Here is a 25,240-nt window from a genome sequence, read left to right on the forward strand (position 1 = left end):
TTACATATTTAACAAAGGATTTCACACGGAGACTAAACAAGCTAAGATTAACTGCACCTGCATCTATTTTGCCATCTTTTCTCTGCGAGGGAACACAAAAAAGCTGTTCAAGCAGCACACACTTCACTAACAGCTAAACTTCTTATTTATGACGGTGCAAGGTGAGGCACCACAGCCTAAACAGGCACTGAGCTGGGGGCAGCCCTCCTCCGGCTAATGTAAGAATAAAGAAAGGAGAGAAAAAAGAATAGCACCCCAAAGCTAGAAGCAGGCCATAAAGCTAATGTTGGGATACTCTAGAACAAATTATGAAATCAGAGACACAAACTATCCAAACAAGACAAATTAATATATATTTTTGGATAAAAATAGGAGAAAAGGTATGATTTCTGGGGACAATTCAAAATGTTTTAAATTGCCCAAATGGGGTTCTTTTTAATACTTAAAACCAAATTTATTCTCAACAATGCAAGGACAGAGATAAAAATGTTAAGACCTCAAGGAAATAAAAAAAAAAAACGATTGCTTCAAAGATAGAAAACTGGGACAAAATGGTCATTGGAACATACAAGGTCTCCCAGAGGAGCTTAAAAAGTCAGACATTGCCTGCTTTTCTATTTAAACTGCCTTTCAGCTACCTACTTAGGTAGAAGACACTTGTGAAAGTGTAAAGGTGTAGAGGACAATGAAAGATAAAAGAATATTAAATGAAGAATATGTAAAACTTAGATGCATTCCCAGCATGGAGACCTTCCTGGTATTGAAGGGGAGTTGGTGCTTTCGTAGCTGCTTGTCTTATGATGATAAGCAACAGTTAAAGCTAAAAGTTCCAGTCCCGTGAACAGCAGCCATTTGCCTTTCAGTGTGTGTATATATATACCATACATAGAGACATGAGGAAAGCATATCACTTGTCATCCTAAACTATCACATGAACCTGGACAGCACAAAAGATTTTTTGTGCATTATACACAAAAATAGAGCTACTGTTTGAGAGTCCAAAACCTAGATGATCAGATCTATCATGACAAAATATACCCAGGGTAATAAACCTCCCCATCTGTCCTGAAAGAGAAAACCAGCAGCAGGCAATTTCACCTTTTCTTTTTCCTCTCCCTCCTTCAGGAAGAAAAACAGTGCTGGGACCAGCTCCCCAGAGGGTGAGGTGGGCAGACACAAGATTCCCAACTTAGACAATTCTTTCCTGCTCTCACTTGCACCCCATGAACATCAGCGGAACCACCACACATCCACCACCAGCACAGCCCTATTTCAGACCTTTCTGCTCTCCTAAAGTCTTACCGTTTTGAAAGTTGATAAGAAAAAGGGTCAGATGAGTCTGGAAGCAAATACAAGGCTAGGTGAGAAAGAAAATCTCTCCTACTCAACAGCCCTTTTCAAGATTCTTAAATTACAACTGTGAGCCATTTCCACAGAAATTTCAGAGAAAAGGGTAATTATAAAGCAAGGGCATTCTCCTCACAAAACAGCTGTCCAGTCTCCTCCTCAGAAGCCACATGGCTTCAGCCTGTGCTGTCTCCTGTGTCCTGAAAGACATCACATATGTTCTTGAACTAAAACCTGACCACTGAGTTCTCAGTCCAGACTCAGGAACAAAATGAAGGCCTGGAGAAACACTGAAGTATTGATAAAATTATTCAGAAAAAATGTTTCCAAATTTGATACAAAAATGCTTCCTCCTCATAGAAGAAATCTGACATTTAATACCATGAAATTCATTATAGGAAATGGTTAAAAACTGACTTTGAAATATGACTGTAGAACGGTCTTACACAGGAAACAGTGCTACCTTTGCTACGCTGCTTTCAAAACTCAGCTGGATAAAACACTCTAAATCTCCTACACAGATTCACTTTCTATTATCAGTGCACTAAAAAATTCTACTTAGTGTCACACTTCATGGCTTGTTTAGCTGTACCACGCCATGCACTGAAGTCACAAATATCAGATAACTTAAATACCTCATATGAATATGAGACCACATCCTTGCAACTCAGCATATTCTGTGATCACTGTTAACAACACCAACCCAGACAACTCTCTAAGTTATTTTGGTCCATGGGTTGGCTTAAGATGAAGAGTCTTTTAGGTAAAAAGAATAAATGTAGTTTACTACGAAAAAACTTGTAGGAAACTGATGCAAGTTTTAACTGCCAGCTGCTTGTGATTTTGTAATGAGGTAACACCACGGAGACATCATTTGCAGTAGCACTGGAATTGCAATTGTCAAGCTTGATTTCAGTTTACATTCTAATGGATGATCTCCAACTCCTGGATTCCCTTCTACTTTTATTATGTAAAAACAAAAAGTAATGAAATGTTACAGAACATATTCATTAACTTGAAGAATGTTCAGAAAAATTACTAAAAGTTAGGATTTTCTGAAGTGAGGCAGAAGACATTTTTTAAAAATACATTAAGATTTCGGTTAGTTTTAAATAACTGGAATTCTGACTTCCTCATGTAAGGAATAGTATTTTTGTTAGTTCCCCAAAACCTATTTTTCAGTTAGTTCTTGACTACTTTTCAATGTAATATATTGCATCAAAAAATCTACCTCAAATATAATCCAAGAACATCTGTTATTTCAATAGTCTGGCTATTCTCAAATTCTTATATCGTACTTACTTTTTATAGTCCTATCATTATACATAATGATTCACTTCAAGTCACCAACCCAATTTTTGTCTTCAAGGATGAATTCTACAGTTTAATGTGTTGTGTGCTTAAAGGATAATAGTATGCAAAAGGAGAACCATGAAAAAAATAATTCAAAGGTGGCACCTGACACACAGGACTAGTAAAAGTTTTGAATATCTCAACTCTCTAGAGTGTTTTGAAATTGCTGGTCAGAGACAATGTAAATTTTAAATGCAGCCTTCTTCCTATCCTACAAAGAAATCAATCTTACTTTGAAAACAAACATGTGGCAGTCAGCACTCACTTAGTAGCAAGGTGAACAGAAACTTCTATCTATTTCATAAATTCTTCCCATCACTAAAGTTCTTAGTCATACAACTCACACAAAAACCAAGTTTACCATAAATCACTTTAAATATTACAACTGTAATGTGAATCACTATAAATACTCATCCAAGAAATTAATTAGCAACAAAAGTTTTAAAAATTCACTCGATACCAGAAGTATTTAAAATAAATGCAATAGAAATAATTCATACTAATTTAAAAGACAGTGCGGAGCATTATAAGCCAAGAAAAGCAGTTCAGACCATGTCATAAAAAGAAAATTCTCGTAAATGTTTCATTTTTTTAAATTACTTTCTTACCTCATTTAGCCTCCAGCAGTTGATAGACCATAGGCTTATCTTATAGCCTACTCTAACTTCAGAAACTACTCAATCACTTGCCAAGGAAAAGAAAACTAGGAAAGCAAGGGAAAACAGATCAGAGCTTGAATTTAAGGTACTATTGTATCTGGGCCTGTTGCCTCTTTCTCACCTTGAAAATCAAAACATGTCTTCCACTATCAGGAAAAACAGATTGAGTCTTACTAGAATAAATGAGCTCTCTACTCAAACAGATGCTCCATATACTCATTTTATTACCTCTCCCAAGAATACAATGACTAAAACCACACTGTAAGTAAAAGTCTGAATCTCTAATTCCCAGCACCTTCATAATCCATTCCAAGAAAAATGCATTTTGCTTTCCCTCACTCACACTCTCAAGTCACTCTACTAAGTTGACATTCCTACATCTAAGCCTATTTTCCAGGTCATCAGTATGACCTTGCGTAAAGCCTTGCAGCCAGTGGGATTTATAGCTGGATGGCAAAATGCCCACATGGAAACTTATACTGTCTATTATTTTTGTACTGGTGAGGTAAGCAAAGACTTTGGGTCTTCTAAAAAGAAGCTTTTGACAATTTCAATCTTTGTAAGAACATCTTCATGTGTGTCAATTACGAAGGAAGGTTTGGAGCACTGGGCACCCCACCCAGATGGTGCACAAGGCAACAACAAAGGCTGACCACCAGCCTCTCCCATATTCAGGAAGCCATAAATTCTCATATGCTATCAGAGCACAACAGGTCATGCCTGTCACAGAAAACACTTGATTGCAAGAGAAAGGCTGATCTCCACTCAAATTGACCTCTTTTGAAGTTCCATAATTTTTCTTATATGTAATTGCATTTCTCTTAACCCAAGACATAATGAAGTTAGGGCAGCTATCACAAGTATTAAACCAGCAGATTTTTGGTAAAATCGATTTTTCAGGCAGCTTAAGAAATTAGAATTCAACCATTATCTTCCTGATTTTAATATCTCAAATGCAAGGTTTTTCTTAAGGAATACATCTATTTTATTTTATTTTATACTAATTATCATCATCAACCTTAGCAGGAATACTAGTACTTAGCACTTTTGATTTGAACCAGGGCTATTGGCAAAACAGTGAAAGGAGGTGAAAGGTGCAAAAAGCAGAAGTCAGAGCCAAGGATCTCTTTTTCTTTGTTCCAACTGGGAACCCAGGCTCAGGGATACCTGGCATGAGCAAGGTTCTGATATCTGTTCAGGTTCATCCTTTCTTTTCTCAGCAGAGCTCTCACAGGGGGCTCCTGCTGCTCCTTTCCCAGCAGGGCCCCACATCCAGCACTGTGACTGTTCCCAGTCTGTCAAGGTAGTCCGTACACTAAAATATTAAATATAGAGTGCATTAATTATTCATACAGACCAGTCTGACACATTAGATTGAATGTCACAGTTATCCTAAAGGTAAAAATTGTTGAGTTTTACATAGCATTCATTAAATGTAGTGAACTAATTAATGTTAATTAGGTAATAGACAAAAAGAACTTAGTATGTGGTAGAAACTGGTCACTTTTAATACAGTGTGTATTGTACTGCATTAATACCTTGGCTGTAATTTTATGCTTAATGAGCAAAAGGAAAAGCTGATTATTCAGAAAGCAGAAAAAAAAAATCACATGTGTTATGTGTTGGAAAAATAGCCTCAGGTGACAGAGGAAATACGTACCAAAGGAATTGGCACTCTAACAAAGAAAGCATCATTTCAAAACTCATAAACAACATGCTGTCACTGGGAATTTTACATAATCAGATTCTAGGAAGCAATACTTAATTGCTGATGTTAATAAAAAGACAAAAATCTGATTTTATTTGTACAAGTTATCTGTTCTCCCTGTATAGTGTAAACATTCTTCCCAGTTTTTCTTAGATTCACATTTGCTTTATGGTAATTCAGAATAAGGCTTTCACATCAAATGGTCTAGCTAGGAGAAAAAAAAATAGATGCAAGAATTTAGTGATTAAACTCCTACTCACACTAGGAAAATGTTGGTGGGAAATATAAATGCATATGTCTGGCACTGAAAAAAGGCCATGTAATGCTCTACATGCAATTAAAAAATACTCTGGGCTTATGTTAAAACATCTTTTTTCTCATTTCATGTCTTATTTCCCTGCTTTCCACTTCATTTGAAAAGGCTTTATCAAACCTAGAAAGCATCTTGAAGTATGTTACTGGAAAGAAAAAAAATCCAGTTAGTGTTCTCAGTAAAACAGAGGCCTATACCATCTTCAGAATATGACTGGAATAATCACAGTAACAAAGAGGACAGATGTTGCTGATCTCAAACTACTCAGGATAAAAGCAAACTTCTTAAGTTCTTTCTCAAGCTCAGCAGCATACATTTTGGATAGCATTAGGCACTCATTAAGAAGTGAATCCTAGTATAAAAGACTAAGATTGAGAAAAAGCTCATAATGAAATCTGGAGAGAACTTAGATAAATTCAAAGGAAATCTCAAGCTTAAACAAAAAACACAACCCACACAAGCTTATGAGCTGAAAAAAAACCCTCAGAAAGATCAGCAGCCACCTGGCCTAGAGGCCACTCTGTTTTAGTTTTCTAATATTAAAGTTTCATTTAGAGCTAAAATTTTGCTGTGAGACACATCAGTCTTCACAGGGCCAAGAAACTTGAGATCTCACCTAAGCCTAACAGCAGCCAGAGCCTGAGCTCCAGTGTTGTTCTCACACCTGTCCACTCACCTTTCTCCATTCTCTGAAAAAATATGCCCAATGCCAGAAAGACAGAGATGGCCACTGATTTGTTTTCTAAAAATTCTGTTAAACCATACACCCTTGTTTGTTCTCCTACAGGTCTGCTTATCATCTCTACGTGAAGGAACTGAGGGACCTTCTCTCCCCACCTCTAGAAAATGGCCCACTTGGGAAGGGAGGTGAGAGCGGCTTTGTAGCTGCAATGCTCTCTAAGGACAATGGAAACACTTGGTTATCCTTCTCAAAAAGCAAAAGGAGTTGAAGTCATCTCATGTCCTGCATAATTACATGAACCACTGAACCACTGACATGCAGAAAGCCATGAGCATAGCCACCACTGGCCCACAGAGAAGGTCAGAGAGCTGTGGGAGCAAATCAACACCCAACACCCCATCGAGGCACCTAACCCAGACCCTCACACGGAGCACCAACAGCTGCACCAAGTTCAGGAGACTCTACTGAAAATAAGCCTAAAACCTTCATAAATGACCAGGAAACTTCAAAGCTTTAGTCCTGTCAAACGTCAGACACGTGGGTAATCTCAGGTGAGCTGGTTCAAAGGCACAGAAGTGCATCAGCTGCCAGCCCTGCAGCAGCACAGCCACACGTGTGCCCTGGTGCAGTCAGGCTGACCAGGTGCTCCCCTGGACAGATGTAGCTAGCAGAGGTACAGTGCCACACTGCTGTGGCAAAACTACCTCCACTTCTGGATTTATTTTTCCCACACAAGGTCAAAAACACGTGAACCAGATTGTCAAATTTTGCCGTATTGCGCAAAGTTTTTCCACATCAAGATGTCAGCCATGCTTCATGCCAGGCCTGAAGAGAACTGCTGGAACCGGCTCAAACTCACCATGGCCCACAAGGTTCACAAACATTATTATCCCTAATGCTCCCTGCTTAACCCTAAGCTCATTAACAGCAACTTCTGAGCACTCAGTTGCAAGGTTTTTCACCTCTACCTAGTTATGACCTCTGTGAGAAAATGTGGTTGCAAGTTCCTTCAAGAACACATACCATGCCACTGCCCAGCACTAACAAATACCTACTTAGAGAGGATAACACACTAAGTATGCAGGGCAGACCATATTAACACAAGTAGCACTCAAATTCACAAGAACCAGAACTGTTGTGTAAAGTTTCTTATCCTAAAAATTCACTGCAGGGTCTAAAGAAACAGCTTGTTTTGGTTTGGTTTTTGTTATGATTTGTCCTCCAGAATAACTCAACACACTGGAACCACAGAGCTTTTGTCAGGAGAATGTTGCAACATTTCCTGTAACACACGAATGGCATCAATTGCAATTAACTGCTCTAACCAGAGTTCACATGTCTCTGCTGACTATTTCCCTTGGCACATGCACCTTTTCCAGTCATTTTACTCCATGCTTCACACAGTTATCTGCAAGGGATTTATTACAAGCGAGTCCAATTATGCATATAGTTATTTTAAACAGGAGCATTGATTTCATGAAGCCCTGTAGATTCACAAACAGCAGAACTTGAACCAATTCCACAGGATGTTTCCCCAGTGCATTTTCTATTACATATAAACTAAAAAACAGTGAGTGATTATTTGACTGCTCAGTAGTGCAAAATAACGGCAAAAGATTTTTGTTTTAATTTTCAAAATCACTATAAACATCAAGACTCCAGGAAATTCAAGAGTCTCTCAACAACATCACATAGCATCCTTTCTGGAAGAAGTTAAATAGATGAAAGAACAATGCTGCTTCTGCTTTTGACAGACAATGATGTAACACCACCATTTTTAGGGTGTGAGGAACACAGGTGCTAAGATAATAAGAATTATTATATGCCTTAAAAATTTTAAAATGTGGCAAATAATCTTTCCAGTAAAGGATGGATCGTTCCCATTCTGCTCATATTTTACCACTACCTCTGCTTTGACAACTAACTGTTTCTAACTGTACTAAGTGCATTTTAAAAATCTGAATAATTTTGGGCTGTACATTAGGATTTAATTTCTATTCTTCTTTTGGGTTTGACTTGAAAAAACTGAACCAGGTAGAGAGAGGTGTATTTCCCAAAAGCTTTATGAAATCCAGACAATAAAGTTGTTAACAAATTTATTCACTTAGAAGAGATTAAGAACATAAAGCTTAAATGGTTTAAGAAGTTATGATAACAATGCTCACTTAAACTGACCATGAGGTGAATTATTAAGGATCGTTTAGGAAGGCATAATTCAAATGAACAGGTGTTAAGTTTTCCACTGTAAAATTCAAGTTAAACTTGAAGATCCTTTAAAAAAGGGATTATTAAAGCCCTTAGAACTCAAAAAATGGAATCAAATTAAATACCCTACTTTCCAGACACTCAGAAGTGCTAGACTGAAAAAAACCACAACATAACAGGCTTTTTCTTAGTACAATTGCTAGAAACAATAATGAAATTATTTGCATTGTCAGGAGGTAAATACTCTTGCTGATCTTAGCCATTTCCCAGATAATGGCTCACAGAAAAATTAGCTTTTAACTACAAAGGGTAAGAACATTTCTGGCCTAAAGGAATCAGGTATAGAGACCTAATCAAATAATAATCAAATTCTTTGTTCATTCCTTAGCAGCAAGAGACAAGGACATGAGGAGAGAAAAATCTTCCTGATAGGTGATGTGACTTAGAAAAACAAACTTATCTTGTCAGTAAGACAAGAAAATGAAAATCATAAAACACTGCTGCAGGGATTTATATGAGGCTTTACAACTTCACAACAAAATTAAATTTGGAAGTATTTTTGAGTGGACATAACATTTAAAAACAAGGGGATAAAGATACATGTTCAGGTGATTATCAGATGTCAATAAAACTCAGTGAGCAGCAAAATTACATCAGCAACACCACAAAAAATGTCCATCTTTATATTTAGTAGTCTAAATTTCATAATGAATTGGTGGGAAATATACCCAAATCTCTGTTACAAGTATATCAGAACTTTTACTGCTATGATTCTTCTACCAAAAAAAAAAATTACAACTGTGATATTTATAACACAGACTAAATATAAGTAAGCCTCCAAGCAAAAATACATTATTCAGATGATAAATGTCTTTCACTACATTTTTTGTCATTTATTCTAATAACAGTTGCCCTATTTTCAGAAACTTTATATCATTCAACCTTAAAAAATCTCTTCCAGAGGGAGAAAAAGACTATTGAATCAATTTTCTGATCATAACTAGCTGGAGAAAATTCTGTCTCCTTAAGTGAACAAACTCCTTCAGTATGCAAAGATTTTTTGCCTTTAAAGTCTTGGTATTTCTGCCACCAAAATGACCACATTTTCCCTATGTAAATAATAAACAAACCAACATTTAATTCCTATTTTGAAACAACAGCCAATAAACTGGTGTCAAATTATGAACAGGAAGAAAAAATCAGTTAAAAAACTGCACAACCCTATCAAAGGTCCACTAAGAGGTCCAGCTGCAATTCACTGGGGTAGATCAGTCATTCAGCCCAGAATTGGGATCAAGTGTTCTCACAGGTGCTGGAGAGAAACTGCAGCTACATCACCAATGCTCTGTGGGAATACTGAGAGGTAAAAAATGTCCCTCTACTTTTTTTCCTGCTTGTTTTAGAAAACAAGAAGATTTTGGAAGCCAGTACAAATCATAGCAGCAATTCAGATATTACAATTCAGCAATATGACCTGAAAACTCCCTACACTCTATAAAGAATCTGAATTATGAAATACAGGTACTAAATATCTAGAACCTTAAGTATATCGTATTAATCTATTCATGCTATAGCGATCCAGAAGATGTTCTCAAGCCATAAATGGACTGCTGAGAGTGCACTCCTATTTTAGTCTATGCTCATCTGTAACAGAAAGCAGTAAATGAGAGAACAGGGTTGGGGGTTTTTTGTCTCCCCCAAAAGAAAACCAGTAGCAGAAAGTATCCCATTAGAGGGATCACAAAGGAAATACAGTTTGAGAACAGATTCAACATTGCTGAAGGGGATGAAAGCTAAAAGGCACCTAGAGAAGTAAACAACTTTAAGCATTTGACTAAGCAAATGTACAGCAGACTTTGCCACTGGCATCTCGCCTGCCTAGTTCTCCGTCTCCAGGTTCTGCCCCTTTGTACCATGCCCTAAGCAAAGCAGATCAATTTAAAACAAAATTCATACAAACATTATTTAAATTAGCTTTTATGTCATTTTAGTTAAATAGTCTATTTTGAATCTTACTTTACAGCTAGATTTTTAGACATTTTCCAAAAAAAAAAAAAATCTATTCTCAATTGTTAGTTTAACAATGCAGGTATACTGAAGAGGAAAACAAGAAGTATTAGATCTGGTGGCTGTATGTGCATTAACATATTGATCAGTGTCAATTTTGCATTATTTTGTCAGAAAATTAAAGGATTTAAAGGATAGTTTGGTTTCTGTTTGTTTGTATGTTTTGTTTCTGTGGGGCTTTTAATCAGATAAGTCTCCCAAGAGTCTAATTCATTGAAAATACTACATCAAACCTAGTTACACATCTTTTTTTGAAATCCCAGTAGGATTTTTGATGTTTGAATTTCTTTGAAATTTTGTGTATATATCCTTTAAATTTCAAAAGTTAGAACCCGTCTTCTCTAGTATATCCATGTACTATGTGGAAGAAAGGCTCCTTGCCTTTTCTACTCCCAGCTGGGTTCTTAACTTTGAATGAAGCCTGAGTTGACCCACCCATCTGCTCTATCACACATCTGCAAGTAACACAGACTTGGTTTAGCTGCCTGAAAATGCAGACAGCTGAAACAGCACAAAACCCAGTGATTAGGATCCTGAGTCTCTAAGTTAATTTCAGATTGCTGCCACTGAAGCTCTTAGGATTCAAAAAAGAGTTTTGTACAAAACCATATACACAATCACACCAAGCTGTATTCTGCTCCTGATGGCGGATAAAGAGAGAACCAAAGAAATGAGGGGAAAAAAAGAAAACAAAAGGAAAAGGATGAATATATTTGAAATATATGAATATATGAAAACAAGATGCTAAAGTATGTTTGTGTAGACTGTAAGAGTACTACAGAAATACTTGAGAGAGAGAAATCCTATTTTTGGCTTCTAATATTAATCTTGGGCAACTTCATTGGTTTCAATCTAGTTACAATGTATTACACCTTCCTAAATAAAATCTGTCAAGTCTTACAGTCTCGTTAAACAAAAAACATGTATGGAAAACCTTCCATATCTGGTCATCTCTTTACTATAGGTCAGATCCAAACCTAGAGACTGAGACCAAAATATTGATAAAATATTTGAGTGTTTTTTAAGCCCAAACTTCCAAACCTGAAAATTAATCTTTAAAATAGAATTCAATTTTATTTCTCAGCAAAAATAAAATCCAAAACTGAAAACATAATTGCTTAATTGTGACACAGAAAGTATTCTATTAGATTTCCTCATGAATGTTTCAACACAGCATCTAGTTTTACCCTGTCCTGCAAGAAAAGCATTTCATGAACATCACTTTACCACAGATGTGAGCATTACATTTTTATTCTAGCATCTCTGAGCGCTGTTTTAAATAATTGAAATACTTTTTAATTATTTTTTTTTCTGCCATGGTGTAAATTAAAAAGCTGGTTTTGTGTCTATTGTGATCCATGTGAAGGTACAGGATTTTTGCATGGTGTGTTACTGTCAAAATAATACATAAAAACAATTGCTGATTTTCCAATACATTAAGTGTTTATGCATCTGAAAAACAGATCTTTCTAAGAGCATGCATGACTATATTGCTTGATATTACAGACCAGGATGCTTTTATGTGAAACTACAGAATAACAGGAGACCTAAAACTTAGCTGTTTCAGTATCCAAATACTGAAGCACCAAAATTAGTGGGAATCTTTGAAACTAACGGATTTGCTAACTCTTGGAAACTCTTCAACGTTGGTTTCACACCACAAGAGCCATGTGCTGTCACCACACATGCAATGCACTCTCCTCTGCTCTCCTCAATCGCCAAGCAAAGCTCGCAATGAAGACACCAGGGGAGAGCACAGAGCAGCAGAGCCAAGCCTGACACCATCTAGGGCCCAGCGGCTGAATTACACACAGCTGGTGCCAGCAACATCCAGGGCCAGAGCCTGACATTAATACAATTACAGTGAAAGCTCTTGGCATCCATCATCAGCTCTTTCAATGGCACTTCCTGGCTCAGTGGCAGCCTTGTGCCCTCCTCTGAGGCTCATAACTGAATATGCAAGTATTTTATTTATTATACAAAGCAAGTCTTGTCACATCTGAAGCCTATAAACTGCTGGGCAGCATATTCTCAATGATCATAGAACCTTCTTGCAAGAAACGTGGATTTTTCAAAAAGCAGATCTGTGGTAACAACCAGAGCTATGGCTTTAACAAAACCCCCAAAATTTAGCAAAGGGAGTGCTTTGGGGAAGGACAACAGTTCACAAGTCTAGGAAGACATCCCCATATAGATGTCTCCTTTGCTTGTGAAAATGAGAATGCACAAGTGGAGCAGACCAGTGTTCTCCTCCCTTTGCTACTGAACGGAGCAAGAGCACAGTCTGACTGGCCTCTCCCAGGTCACTGCTGCTCATTACTAAAACATTTGAGGTCCTACAGGTTCTGCATTTTCCTATGTTTGGGACCTCTCAACCAGGAACTTTCTCCAAAAATATCCAGTCCAACAAAAAAATGTAACTGATCAGAAAGAAAATTAACTCTTTGGCACAAGAAAGGCTCATTTTGGATAGCTTGCTATTTTTAAATTATCTCATCTGCAGGTGAATGGGTCATTGGTAAGACCAAAGAGAATTATTTCCTTTTACACAAAACCATCTGAGAGATAACCCACCCTGCAAAGCTAACAAAGACAAACCCTATTTCTTGGACCCCAGTAAGAAAAGCAAAAGCAGAACTACAGAAATCTTTGAAATCCAGTACCTTGCCTCAGGTTACCCCACTATTTGGTTCTTATTGCACAAAGAAAAAAAAAGGAACTAGTAAATGGTCTTTCCTCTGGTATTCAGTCCCTCATTCTGGTGATCAGCAGTTTAAAGTTTTCCTAAGCTGGTGATTGCATCTGTTGAATTAGGATCATTGTACTCAATTACCTAATTCCTTTTTAACCTATTTACATGCATAGCCTCCACAATACCCTTCATCACTCTAATTTCTGCACTTGAACTCTATACTTTCTCAAAAGTGTTTCTCTCATTTTTAACTTAGTAATTGATAAATGTTAAAGAAATTTACTGTTTCTGCTTTAATTAAATCATTTGGATTTATTCTCGATTCACTTTTAATTCTTTATTTTTCACAGTATCACATCCTCTGTCTCCTGAATTGCCTCATTTCCAGAACAGCTCCTCATCTAAAGAGCTTCAATTTGAACAGAATTTATTTCCCCACTAGCCAAGAAATCCTGATTCATGTAACACCAAAACATGATCCAGACTTTACAGTCCTGAAAACTCGGCCCTCAGGGCTACCATCAATGACATTATCTGAGACCATGGCAGATGGTCACTGTCACTGTCCCATGAAAGCTGCAGACAGGTCAGACAACATCTAGTATTCTCCTTCTTTTTTTTTTCCCCTTGAAGAAATTAAAAAATAATGTGCAGAAAGCTCTCTGAAACATCTTTTTATATTGAGTCCCCATCAGCAGCCACTTAACTCTCAGACACACACTTGTGTGCAGCAAAAGAAACAGAAGAGCAGGAAGAAATGCCTGAGCAGAGCACAGCACTGGAAAGAGGCATATCCTGGACAATGGGCATGCTGGACAGAAGAGAGAAACCACTCCAGGGGAAAAGTAAGTTTGTTCCAGACAAAGGATACTGACAGCCAGCAGTAGCACATAAAAATCAAGATACAGAAATAAGCATACATAGGACAATTTTTGCCTTCTGGATTATGAAGACTGATGTTTTCACATTTTCAATCTCTACCATGAGAGGCAAAATCTTGCCTATTTTTTAACTTTCAAATAAATAACTACAATATTGGTGTTTTCTTGGTGTTAAAGTTATAAGATTGCAAGAATATAGCAGAAACAATAATGATTAATAATTATTTGATACTAAATTTTCTTTGTTTTTTATAATTTCTTGCTCTAAGCATTATATTCACACTTGGACCACTTATGGCGCATCAGTAATTTAACACTGCTAAATACTAGAAACTTCCTTATCACTTTATCCCTCTTCTCACCAACAAAGTTACTTGAAAATTGAGATTTTGTAAATTAATCGTGCTGCTGACTGTGGATTGAAACATTTTCCAATTCCAGTAAGTAAAGGAAAAAGGGAAAAATACTTTTTTTTTCTTTTCCTTCTTTTTTTTTAATTTTAAAACCATTTCTGATATTTGTTGGAAGCTGCTTTGAGACTTAAAATATTGCAATAAATCTCAATGTGATTTCAGTGCCTTGAAGAAGTTTGGTCAATAGGAAATGTTGAGCACTTGCCAACTCAGAACCAAGCCTGGGTCTGGATAATTCCATGATTCTGTGCGGTACTGGAGCAGGCTGCCCAGAGCAGCTGTGGATCCCTCCATTCATGGCAGTGCTCAAGGCCAGGCTGGATGGGGCTTTCAGCAACCTGCTCTAGTGGAAGGTGCCCCTGCCCATGGCACAAAGGGGGCTGGAATGAGATGATTTGTAAGGTTCCTTCAAGCCCAAACCACTCTATGGTTCTATGAAATGGAGTAGAACAAGTACTAAACCACAGTATTAGTAACAAACTCAAAGGAAAATTCACTTATTATCTTGAAAGCTGAAACCTTTCAATCAAATTGCATATACCAGGAAGAAATTTTAAAAAGGATTCCCATTAGAATTAAATGAATTTTCATATTTGCATATACAGACATGGAAAACACATCCTTTCTAAATATACAAGGAAAGCCTGTGGAAGAAATATGAAATGTTAGCAGGGAAATAATCAGTTCATTATGAACTGTAAAAAACAAAGACAAATTAAAAAAATAAGTCATAACAACTACAAATTGATATTATTTTCCCATATAAAATATATGAGTAGCAGAACTAGACCTAGGTCTAGAAATGAGTTATTAAAAACTGTACTACAACTGTGAAGCATTAAAAATGTATTACAGGTTGCACACACCATCTATCAATACTTTTTTTTTGCTCAAGTCAATTTTGTCAGACTTATTTTAATGATTTTTATTACTTTTTAATAAATATGCATAATGGAAGCACTATATAAACAGTTATTTCTGCAATCACTGTGAAATGAAAAATTAAAAACTCAAAGATGAAAGTATAGCAGATAATAGAATAAAAATCCATGGGTTACAGTATTTGTACAAGACAAATCATAATGCTCTAGAAATTTTTTCATTTCATGTCCATAAAAAAGCATTTGCCCTATTCCATAAAATTTTATATTTGTTGTGGATGAAAATTGGAAGCTTTCTTATTCTGAAAAAAAAGAAAAATACAAACTGAGAGGTATTTTTAACTCTGTCCATTCACAATTTATAACTATTATTATTTGAACTCTTAGAGCAAGCACTTTATGTGATTACAGTCATAATGATTATGCTTCAGTACCTCAGTAATTTCCATGAGCAGTCTGGAGAGTAACAAACTTAGAGAAAATTAGTAGATTTTTGTATTGCCAGAGATGTATTTGTTTGCAATCATGCTACTAAGCACGCTTGTTGTTCATGTGTCCTCTCCTGGCCCCTGACCAGGCCAGTCACAGACCAGGACCAGGGAGTGACAGACCTGCACCCACTCAGAAGGAAACCACAGTCTTCATCCCAAAAAGTTCACACCATTTTTTTCCTAAACAAATAAACATACAATATAACCACTAAAGTTTTATACAGCATCTTATCCATGCTTTAATATTCTTTCTTCTTACCATGTTTATTCCTATGGGATGCCAAGCACAAAGCAGATTAGCCCAATTTTCTCAAGGGTAAACCTACATGGCATTTATGCAAGGTCAGCGCACACAACTAAGGGACTTGAAGAGAAGCTTTGATTCCGTCTACCTTGCAGCAGTTTTTCTGTACAGCTGTCCCTTATATGCAATCCAAGAGAGAAAAGACAGACACAAGCAAATAAATCTTAAATAGTTAATAACTTTTGATGAGTGTCATAGTTAGCAATTTTAGTAGTCTAAGAGTCACCAAGAATTGGTTTTGCAGAGACACCTGTTTCTAATATTGCCACTGAAACATTACTCAGAATTTTTATATGATGAGCTGATCTTAATACCAGACCACTTTTGGAATCATAATTTCTACAGTTTTAGATTTAAAACAATTCTTTCAGAGCAAGAATGCTACTTTCCCAGCAGAGCTTCTCAGGTCCTGCATTGGATGCATCATCAAAACCTACATCCTTTGTTGAGCTACCCGAGACATATTAGTCATATGAATGTGTAACAGACTGGATTGTATAAGTCTGAATCACTCACAGAAGAATAAACAAAACAATTTTGTCAGGTTTTACATATCTCCACGTTCACATGTTTTGATAATAACTTTCATTAGATATCTTAAATATTTCTGTATTTTTCTTCAAAATATTATTTCACATAGTTCAATTTGCACTCTCTAGCTTAACATTTTTCATAGACATACATATATTAACAAGTTTCACATTTATAGAGAAATTTGGGGGAGGGAGGCAGGGTAAGACAGCTTTGGGATTTGGTATTTTTTGGCTATAATGTAATGGGGTTTGCAAGCTCTAATCCTTTTACCATGTACAGTCCCACAATATCTGCTAATGGGAACACAGTTCCTGTAGCAGAAATTAGTCCAAGGTAAATCCCTCATCATGGGTACAGTTCTCAAAAACATCTCTTGTCCTCTACAAGCTGGCTTGTCAGCAGAACTCCTTGGTAAAGCACGCACATTCTTCACCAGCTTGATATTTTTTAAGGCAAAAAGGGCTTTGCTGCCTCTGTTATTTTTGCCCAGATTTGGCCAGCACTGGACAGAGAACTGGGGGGAAAAAAAATCATAATTCACAATTATTCACTGGAGAGTTACTAGTTTCATTTCAATTGGTCTTCACTCCAGAGGCAACTGCAGTTGTGTTGCTCTGGGCAATACTGGCTAACATTTAGAAACCTCTCATCTACCTGGGGTTGGGCAAATAGAAAAAAATGTTCACATATTTGCTGGCCAAAGTAAATCAATTCAGATACAGCAGACACAAAGCCCTGAACTTTTAGGTAAGACAAACTGAAATTAACACAATCAAATGACACAAACTAGAGACCACTAAAAAGCATTTCATCCTCTCTAAAGCTGAATGTGGCTTTTTCTTTAAAAGATCCTTTTAAAGTCTTTTTCTGCCTATGCTGTTTTAGGCAAAATCACTTGAGTTACATGAGTTTTCCGTGTAAACTCCACAGCAGGGTTTTTCTCAATCCATTCCCCTACAAGATGAGGACTGAGGGTGAGGGGTTATTCCAAAAGCAAGAGGCACATTTGATGTTGATGGGGAAATCCAGACAGATCACCACAGAAAAAAACTCCTTTTTCTGAAATTGGTGAGGATAAGCATGAAGGCTTCTGCACTGCTCAATGCTATTTTTGAGAGCATATTCACCTAATCTTGAATCATTCAGCTGCTTCTCCCAAAATAAGGAATTCACTTATTATTAGAATTTTCATGAGAAGATTCTCAGATGAGTATGAAACACAGCTTTATAAGTGCTTTTACAGCTTATTGCTACATTTAATTTCAAAAGCTATTATAAGATTGCAATAAAAACAAGTGGACATAGTTAAGTATTTCACTACAGCACAGTCATAAAGACAAAAAACATAATAAAGTGGAAGCTTTCTAAAAGGCAATTATACAGTCAGTCAAGTCTTATGTTTGAGCATTTCTATCTTCTCTTCAAATAAAGGGAAAGGATAACACCAGTTGAAGGAGATGGAAAATATGGGTTACAATCCAAGTTATGAAATTTACTGCAAAAAAAATAAAAGTATGCTAAAATCTCAGCCCAGAGCAGACTTGCAGATACTGCATGAAGATTTGCCGTGGTGATGGTACCTTGGAAACATACGAGCCTCAAATGAAGTAGCAATAGTCTCAAAGAACTGGAAACTAAATTGTTTCTGAGGAACAGCATTGAGGGCTGGGAGCAACTGCTGCACAGACTTGGGGATGAGGGGGCAGAAGGGAACTAATTTTATTCTATAAATTCTTTTAAAATACCAATACATATAATATCCCTTCTGCTGACACGATAATGTGCTGTTCTGGGACACTCCGGTTCTATTTTGGTAGCTACTTAAATAGGTCACAAAAATGATTAAAAGAAATGCTTAATGCATTTTTAGGAAAATGGATAAAGGTTATCACATTTTCATGAATTCAAAGGTAGACGAACGACCACTATTCCACAGCCAACAGGAAATTCTATTTTGTTTTACATTCTTCATACTATAGAGTATAGCAGGAGAATAATTTTATTCCCGTATAGGCTATTCTTTGACTTTATAAAGAAAAAATATCAAGACAACTAGTCAGTACAAAAAAAAAAAATCTAAAGCACTTAAAATCTACACAGTCTCCCTTATTGTGCATTGTGTAATATTATCATATTTACAACACTATGAACATCCTTGATACCACACGACCACCACAAAGTTTTCAATGGTATTCAGAATTCAAAATTTTTCAGATTTGACATGAAATCACACTCTTGTTATTGCATGCTTACCACTAAAGTAAAACCCCTGTGCACATTCATGTGTTGAAAGGGAAGTTTACACATACCTACCATCTCCTCTCCAGAAAAGACATGGCATTTTGCTCTCAACTTTAATGGCATTGTTTGCCAGATTAATTACAGTTGAAGTACCTATTTTTCATTCTTGCCAGGATCTAATAGCAGGGTTGGGTCTCTTTCCCATCCTTACATAGTTTCAGTGACTATGAATGGCTCCAGAGATAATCTAGCACAACTGCTAGTGACTGGTCTCTGGAACTATTCTTCACAACAGTGGTTTCAAATCAAGGGTATTTTGAATTTATAGCATTTTAACCACTATTAATAAAAGTTTCCAGGAAATGGTGCAAAATTTTTTTAATCTCTCTCCAAAAACTTCACAAACATGCATTATTTTCTGTCATTTTTGAGTATCATATCTAATTCCTGTGACAGTAATTGCTGCCAGGGAAATTTGTCCTGGAACTTCTTGCAGGCCCACTAACGCAGACAGAGTACTACACTCTTTAAAAAGTCAAGAGGATTCCACAAAGGTTTAAAAATCTACACTTCAGATTGGCATTTTGCAGATACAAATTAATAAATAATGTTGCATTTTATGGTTTTAAAACCTGCTTGAAACAAAATGGATCAACAGTGAGCATTTATCACCGCAAGATAATCTTTGAATATGTTTACAGTAAATGTATATGTTTATAATAAATTCATTATTTAGGTGAACTTAACTGAGGGTATCAACACTTATAATCCAGATAAACTACTTCTTTCTCCTTAGTTTGCACTTAACCTATCATCCATCTATAACATACTTGTGCCAAAAAGACAAAAGTGAGCTCTTTTCACAGAATGACAGGACTGGAAGAGATCTCGTGAGGTCTTCTAGTCCATTACTGAGCTCTAAAGCAGCAGTAACTGTCTTACCTATTCCTACAGATGGGCAATAGGCTCCACAATCATACCAGCCAATTTGTCCCATTACTACATCACTCGTAGCATTAGACAGCTTTTCTTAACTTGCTTTTAAGATTGTCCCATAACCTTTTTCTTGGTTAGGGATCCCTTCCCTTGGTTGATCATTTTTGCATCAGTATTACATACCAAACGTGTCTCCAGGCTAAGGAACCCCAGCTTCTTCAAATGCTCTTTCATATTTTTAGGCCCATGCTCATTTTTATTGTTCTTGGCTTTTTCTACAATTTTCTCAAAACACACATATACTACTGCACTAATCAACTAATGCCTTACAAAGGCCAAACATTAGCTCATGTAACTTGCAGACTTCATTTCTCTTAAATATGTTACTGCACCAGTTTTCTTGCAGCAAATTCCTAGTCTATTTGATTAAAACTGAGATCTTACAAATCTTGACCTTATCTCTCACATCTCCAATAAATTTCAATATGTATTTATTTATAAACTTTGTGATGTCTCATAAATACCTAATTAAACAAAGTGGAAAGGCTCTAAGTAGGAAAACAGGGAAATCAGCAAAGACAGAGAAGACTCAGGATTCAAGATACTATTTTGTGCCTGCTGTACAAGGAGGCAAAAACCCTGGCTTTCATGTTTCTGTCCTTACATTTCCTTGCCCATGGAATTTAGTCAGTTCCCTTTTGCCTTTCATACCAGCCAGCCATAATGCCCTCGATTCTCCAAGTTTGCACAAAACTCCACACCTCATTTACCCTCATTTCACCCTGCAACTTCTTTTTCCCCGAGATATTTCTTCTATTTTTAGCAATAGCCTTTATTATCTATTCCAGCTTTCACCTTGCCTATCCTAATAAACAACCTTGTAGAACAAGGGTGGATTTTAATTATCTTTAAATATGCAACACTTTTTTTCATTTCATGAAAAGAACTTTTAAACTGCAACAACATTGAAAATTGTATGAACACATGCAGTGCTACATCAATTTGTACGACATCAAAATGGCATTATTATTGCAAAAGGAGTCAGATACATGCAATTCTTCAATATTGGGGCTTTTTACAAGGCAGACCTGAACCTATGAAAGGAACATTCAATGCCTATGGCTTTCCCTTCCCATATCAGACACACAACTAATTGTCTAAGACACTTGACAGTGGATTAAGTATTCCCTCACCTACTTAAATCCTCTCAGCCATTGAAACTGTAAACATTACTTATTTAAGAAGCATTATTAGATGTCAGTGGAAGTATTTTGTTTTAGAATTCATTCTATATTTTTTCCAAAGGACAAAGTAGAGAAAAGATACAATTATCAACAGAGGAAATTGAAAGCATATATTTAACGAGTGGAATTTGTGGGAAGAAATCAAACAAGTTATAGATGCATTAAGGTGGGATGCTTTCCACACAGTATTCTTTTTTTTGGGGGTTGTTTTTGGGTTGGTTTTTTGTTTGTTTTTTTTTTTTGGTGTAAATATATCTCAGGCTGACATTTATTCTTAAACAGAAATGCCAGAGAACACCATATGATCCAGATGTATTTTTTTTAACCGTGACACTGGCAAATATAAGGGAGAATTTGGGGGGGCTCAAATAAATTGTTGATTGTGATTGTTATTTCATTTCTTTCTAGCATTTTCTGGGCAAAGTTTTCTTTTTTCTTTTCATTTAGACTTGGAATCAGGCAGTAATAAAGAAAATACCAAGAGCAGAAATTCAGTCCTAAATTTATACTTACAATTAAGTTTTAGGGTTTTATTTTCAATGTTGCCATTATCTCAGCACTCTTGTCTTGAAAATGTATTACTGCCTCTGTATTTTTCCAAAAGAATCGCAGCATCCCTGCAGCCTGTAAAGTTGCCTTAAGTGTTGCTATAATGCTGTACTCTGGAGAAGTGAACTGGGGATGAGTACTGTTATACAAACCAGGGGTCAGGCTCTGACACCCCTTCTCACAATGAGCAATACATTTCATCTGCAAGTCTCATCCAAGGTCCCACTCAGCATCAACAAAAGCAAAAGAATTTGGCCTGTTAGTGTGAGCAGCTTCCCACACTCACCTGCTACATTAAAAATAGTTACTTCCCAAGATCTTGCTATACCATTCTCCCACATACAGAGTCCTAAGCAGCAATAACTGCGTGCCATTTGCAGCAGCACAAGAGTGCTCTTGATACAAACACTGTCTTACCTAGAGCATACACATCGCACGCCGTAGCGCATGCATATGCAGCATCCACATATAGCTCAGCAACATCGTGCTTTAAGGCCTTGTATCCACCAGACTGGAGCAAGAAATTTAAAAATAAAAAAGCAAATAAATACAACAAAATAGCTCTTTAATTTTAAGACTGAATAAGGAGGGCGAGAGAACATGAACTTAGGAAAAAGTCAATTTCACTTTCCATACATGGGTTTTACTGCTACCTTCAGAAAACATAGGAAAATAAATGCCTAAGATAAAAATAGTTAGCAAAAATATCTGCACTTTGTCTATACATCTTCCTTACATCCAAAATATCAAGCCTCTATCAAATAACAATCCTATTTTAAAAACCAATTTTGATTTGCATATGAGAGATCCAGAATCAACAGGAACAAACATAAACAACTTGTGCTACAAATAAATTGCCAATAAAGTCACAATAAAGCAACAATTTTCAAAATAATTTCCATGCAATCAGGTATACATGTACACAACAAACTCACAATATTTAGTTGTTAGGAAATCAACAGAAGATCTTTGTGGAGGTCTGCAGATTGTTTCCCCTGTTCTGTAAACAAATGATGACTCCTCAGAAATCTTTCAATTACTCACAACTATTTAAAGCATTCTGAATAATGACTCAAAAAAAACATACTTGATGACTGATAAATAAATCACTAGATGATTCTGAAAGCACACAAATACTTTTTGTTACCATATTAGTATATATACTGAACAATACAAATTAAGACTATATTTGCATTTTCAAGAGCAGCTTCAACAATTTATTTCCAGGTGAACAATTTCCTTTTTAATTTATTTGTACAATATTGCACTTATGGTAAATTAGCAAGAGATTTCCAGTAATTTTCACCAAAACCTGTCCACGCTGAAAAAAAACCCAAACATTAGCACAACTGCTAACAAGGTTATTGTCTCTGTATAAGACCTGTTTTCAAAAAAAGTGACAGGAAACTACCAAGGAAATTATTTAGTTCCTCAGAACCACAGGCAACAATGTACTTTATTAGTTGTCAAATTGCTAGGAATTGAGGTTTTCAATTAAAAGCTTGCATAACAAATCAAGAACACATGACTAACACCAGAATAAAAGTAGATTCCATGTTGTACAGACTGTGGGATTTTGGTGGGAAATTTTATTGAGGCCTCACTATCTCTGAGCACCATTAGTAGATAAAATTAATAAAGGACTACATTCTCAATCTTACTAGAAATAACAATTAAAATATATAGTGTGTTACAGTTTCATAAAAAAGAAAAAAAAATTAACTCTGTTGCACATAGCAAAGCCCCCAGACTAACCCCTGGAGGGAAAAAAACTCTGCTAGAAGCCTTTTTCTTCATACTCAGAGCCCACTGACCTGGGACAACACTTGGGAAGAGACCTGTATTCACCCTACAGCTTGCATTCCTGTTCTGTTTGTCTCCAGTCAAGATGAGGATAGATACCCAGAACAGAAGTCCTCTAAAGGCATGTCACAACATTACTTCCTGGCCTAACAGATCTTAGCACCGATCAGTTCTCACCTATTCCTGTTCCCCAAACTCTGCCATGACTCCAGGTACAAGACTCCCAGCATGCAAAAGGAATTTCTGCCTTATAGGGCCCTAGACAGCAGCCAGGCTGAGACTGCTACAGCACAAACACACACTTTATTGCCTGACACACACAGAAAACATCACCAGAACCAGAAATCTTGAAGAAACTGTGCCTTTTGCCATCATTGTGGCAGGAAATCAATGCTGTGTTTTGAGCTGCACAGGTCCTCTCAGACACCACAAGAGTGAGAGAGGATACATGCCACATATATTTATTACATGGAGAAGTCTCCCGTGCCCACTTGAGGCAAATACAATTGAATTAATTAGCTGTAGTAAATGGAGGTGGGAATGAGGACACAAAGGTACTGACCTGCAGCTCTGCAGAGAGGTACTGCACCAGGGCAAGGCCCCTGCGGGAACAAGGGACAATTGTCCCCTCATCAGCACACAAGAAATATTATCTTCTTTGGTGCTCTCAACCACAGCAACAGACTTTTTTTTTTTTTCTGGGCACAGCCCTGGAGAAACAAAATTTAAAGCCAGACAGCCCAAGGCAATCCTGCAGTTGTGCCTTCTGAAAGCTGACTCCTCTGGCTCCCTGTGCAGTGGCCATTGCACAGAGATGACACACGGTGACAAAGTGAGACTAGCACACAGGCCAGCAAGGTATGAGCAAGAGCAAAACTGCTACTGACTGCTGCATTAGTGTGAAACACTAAGGACTAAGCCTTCCATGGAATCACTGTCACAAACTACAGATGGAAACTTGGTTTACACTTAATTGTCTCTCTACAGAAAGGAGCTCGGCAGCCAGTCTGTCAGGGAAAGCAACAGGACCTTCTACTCCACTGTCAGAAACTGAGACAGCAGCCAGTAATAGAAGGAGGATTCAAAAAAGGGATCCAGAAAGCAATGGGGAAAAACTGTCCCTGCCACAAGGAAAAAGAAGATGCCAGAGATAACCTCACACTGTGTAGCAACCTGCCACCTGATTGCAAAATGGACCACGTCAACAGATGATAGGAACAGACCCTATGAAAAACGGGCTTGCCACGAGCGCAGCTCATCAACCTGCAGCAGCTGAGACTTGTCTCTCTCAGGCTTTGTCAATGTTGTGCAGCTCGCCGTGCTAACACACAGCCATTTCAGGAGCAGCAAAGCCTCTACAGACCTATGTGTGTGTTGACAGGGATGTGTACGCACAGGCAGACACTTGTGTATGTACATGAGAGACTTTTCCTTGCCCCAGACAGATTTCCTGTGCAAGGCAGGAACCACCATTCACAAACAGAATCTCAGTATGAGATCGAGATCGACACCCACAGTTAAACCTTCTGTGTCTGCAACCCTGTGTTTGGGGGAGGCCTGGCAGGAAAAAGGGTCCCTATTGATCTAATGGTGTTGAAAGCCCCCCATCAACTGATCCCTCTCCCGCTTGCATGGAAAAGGCTGCCCAGCCGCAGCTGTGCCAGTGCTCCGAGGGAGGACAGGGTGCACCGCGTCCCCCTCAGACAACAATAACCCCGCATCACCACGGCTGAGCACAAGAGACTGCGACACGGCAGCACGAAGCACAGCCCGGGATCCATCCGGCGGGAGGCAGACCCTGCCGTGTCAGTGCCAGCCCTCAGCAGATTCCTCTGCGGTCTGCAAGCGAGGAGGGCCAGGGACCCCCGGATCCTGCCCCAGCGGGAGCGGGATGCCCGCGGGGCTGCCTCAGGTTCTCGCTCCCCTGCGCTGCCCCA

The 25,240-nt window shown here is 37.4% G+C and overlaps 1 protein-coding gene across 2 annotated transcripts in view; it reads right to left on the reverse strand.

Moving 5' to 3' along the window:
• Positions 1-25,240, reverse strand: part of SLC4A10 (solute carrier family 4 member 10) — a 144,898-nt gene that overhangs the window by 119,062 nt on the left and 596 nt on the right. The window lies entirely within an intron of this gene.

This window comes from Passer domesticus, chromosome 10, assembly GCF_036417665.1.
Source record: "Passer domesticus isolate bPasDom1 chromosome 10, bPasDom1.hap1, whole genome shotgun sequence".
NCBI classification, from domain to species: domain Eukaryota; kingdom Metazoa; phylum Chordata; class Aves; order Passeriformes; family Passeridae; genus Passer; species Passer domesticus.